The sequence below is a fragment of the Pinus tabuliformis genome, chromosome 3_2 (assembly GCF_031772625.1).
Source record: "Pinus tabuliformis cultivar Carrire ecotype Pingquan chromosome 3_2, CPIR1, whole genome shotgun sequence".
Lineage (NCBI taxonomy): Eukaryota > Viridiplantae > Streptophyta > Pinopsida > Pinales > Pinaceae > Pinus > Pinus tabuliformis.
The window spans coordinates 209721047-209724016 of record NC_142302.1 but is presented as its reverse complement, the minus strand read 5'-3'; the positions used below and the strand labels follow the sequence as shown (position 1 = coordinate 209724016).

Genomic DNA, 2970 nt, shown 5'->3' with positions numbered 1-2970 from the left:
GTTCAACTCAGCTATCTTGTTAACCATGAGTTTTAATTTGTGACTTGCTAATTTTAGCGTGAATCAAATTAATAAAAGAAGGACAAAGGCACATGTATTCACAATTGTTTTGTGCACAAAGGTTTGTGACAAGGCAAAGCTCACAAGTTGTGAGAGAGAGCCTTGTTTGTGGAAAGCCCGGAGAGCTTGTGTCTTAAGTATTAGGAGATCACGAGTGCGCTAGGATTTAGGAGTTGGGATCAAAGGTTGGCAGGGCAAGTTCAAGCTAGATCAGCAGGGGAAGAAGTATGTTCTCAGAGGGACAGATTGCTTTGTAATAGATTCAATTGTTCCAAGGAGAGTCAATTAAATAGCCACATCAAGCGACCATGTTTTTCCTGTTGGGTTTCTTGACAGAAGTGTCAATTTGTGTGATGTGTTTTTATCTCTGTATTTTTATTCCGCTGTATATGAATTGTCAAGAAACCTTGTATCTTGGTGAAAGTAAGCTAGTTTCAGTTTTCAGTTATTTATCTAAGTAGTTGCAGAGTTTCATGGAAATTTAACATTAAAAAGATGAATTTGTTGGTAATATTGAATTGGATTTCAATTTAAGACATCTACTGTGAATATGATGACAACGGTTTAGGAAAACCAAACTTTTGTAGAAGCAAACTTATGGAGTGAACGGCATTAAATAGAGCTTACTTTTGTCCTATTAGTCTTTTATTAGTACACTCAGTTTTTGGGCAATTCCATTTTTTGCTCTTATCTTTTTTTGTTGTTTTGTTCTATTTGTCTTACTTTGCACAATTTCACATATAAACCCTAATTTTCCATAAAGCCATTATTATCAACAATCATGTATCATTTTATTTTAAATAACTCCCAGTATTAGTGGATAAACAAAAAGCTTTCGAATAATTTTGATCCCAATCTTAGATTTTAAATACTTGTAAAATTAATGCAATACAAGTTCATCAAATAACTGGTCTACTTTAAACCAAAGACAATGCAGTGTGCTGGAATTTCGGAAAGGCATATACCACCAATCCCGTGAGTATCCTGGTACTTTGATCATGAGGATAACTTCAAAGGTTTCTTTGGAATTTTTAAATAAAATTACTATCAAGTGCTTATTCCTTTTGAATAGGAAAGCCAACCTTCAAAGGGAAAGTTCGACGATCAAACATAGCTGACCTACATTGTTGATGTCAACTGTGAGAAAATAATATCTAGATCACTTAATAGTTCAAATGTGTGGAGATGTTCCGAAAGTCGATTCACAAGTTTTGGATATGTTCGTAATACCTTTAGCAAATACACCATGGAGTTAAATGCACTGCTACAGGTCAACAATAATATGGAACAATACTTAACATACACAGAAGTTACCTCCTAACTGATAATTCAACAGAAACGCAAGGTAAAAATTCACATTGATCTCCTACAACCAGGGGTTTGATGAAACCTTAGAACTTTAACCGCCTTTTAAGCATCCAAATTTCAATGTTCCAAAAACTGTTACATATGGTACATTCCAGAATTCTAGACATCTGACAAATGGAGGCTGATAGAATTACAATCTAAACTTAAGTGATAGATGGCATCCACATTAACTGCAGGCCCAGAGATTGAAATGATACTTTGAACAACTCCTAGACTGTAAAACAGCCAGCTCAACAAACCCTTCATACTAAATCATTAGGATAAACCACTTTATTGCCTAAGCAAACTTCTGCTTCACAAGGCCACAACCAAAAGTTGAAACCAAATCATGGAACTAGCACAGCGGCACCCTCCAATCGACCCTCTCTAAGAGATGCAAGTGCTTCATTTGCTTTGTCCAAAGGGAAAACAACAGTTTCAGTCTTGACACAAGCCTTGGGTGCAAGCTCAAGAAACTCAAGTGCATCCTGTCTGGTCAAATTTGCAACTGAAACAACCTGCCTTTCACCCCATAAAATAGAGTATGGGAATGCAGGAATCTGAGACATATGAATTCCACCAGCTACAACAATGCCTCCTTTCCTAACAGCCTTTAAAGCAGCTGGTACAAGAAGTCCTACTGGTGCAAACAAAATAGCTGCATCGAGTTCATGTGGTGGCAAGGACATAGAATCTCCTGCCCATATAGCCCCTAATCTTAGGGCAAAAGCTTGTGCTTCCTTATCCCCTGCTCTTGTGAATGCATAAATTTGATGCCCTTCATGGATTGCAACCTGAGCATGTCCGAGAGTATGGCATTGCCTTATTATTGTATTCCATCAAGCAATGCCTAAAATATCTGCTTGAAAATGTATCTGCAATGTTATGTTGATTTTATCATTTAATTTCTTAGAAGTTTTTTGCAATAGTGGGAAGTGTGTTTTACCTGTGCAATAATGTGTGCATGGAAAATGGAACATTGTGCTTTGCAATTTTTATGGTGTACTAATGATTGTGTTAATGAGTAACATGTACAAATTCAGAACAAGTTGACCCAAAGACATCAAGCAAGTGGAGAGACATTGTCTTCATCTTCAAACAGTGTAGACAACCTTTTGGTGGTCCAAAAGGTCTTAGTGGGGAGGAATGATCCGAAATGATCAAGGAGTGATCCGCGAGATCCAAAAGATGCTCAAAGTTTCAGAAAATGCTCAAAAATCAAAGTTGTCAAATGTTTTTTCAAATCAGATTCATTTGCATAAATTTCATCATACTGAATCCAACGCAACTTGAACGGGATTTGAACCAATGACCTATTCGTAAACAATCTCGTGTCTTGCCACGACACCATCAGTGTTTCTTATTAAGTGTAGCAGAGATATTGTATTTAAATTATATGGGTGCCATATTTGGGGGGAATGGATATGGCGGGATGGCGGCTCCACCATATCCACATTATTGGTTATCAGAGCCAATTTTAATAGCGCATTGGAAAGGAAACACGCCATAAATATTAATGTAATACATTGTATGTGGTATGGTGGAGTGGCCGGTCCGTTGACC

General features: G+C 37.1%; 1 pseudogene across 1 annotated transcript; it reads right to left on the bottom strand.

The window, feature by feature from the left end:
• Nucleotides 1-1360: 1360 nt before the first annotated feature.
• On the bottom strand, nucleotides 1361-2365 carry LOC149180488 (uncharacterized; annotated as a pseudogene). The gene is made up of 2 exons (XR_016257463.1): nucleotides 2354-2365; nucleotides 1361-2201 (listed from the first exon to the last, which is right to left on the bottom strand). The product of XR_016257463.1 is annotated as an uncharacterized LOC149180488 (transcript).
• Nucleotides 2366-2970: the final 605 nt, after the last annotated feature.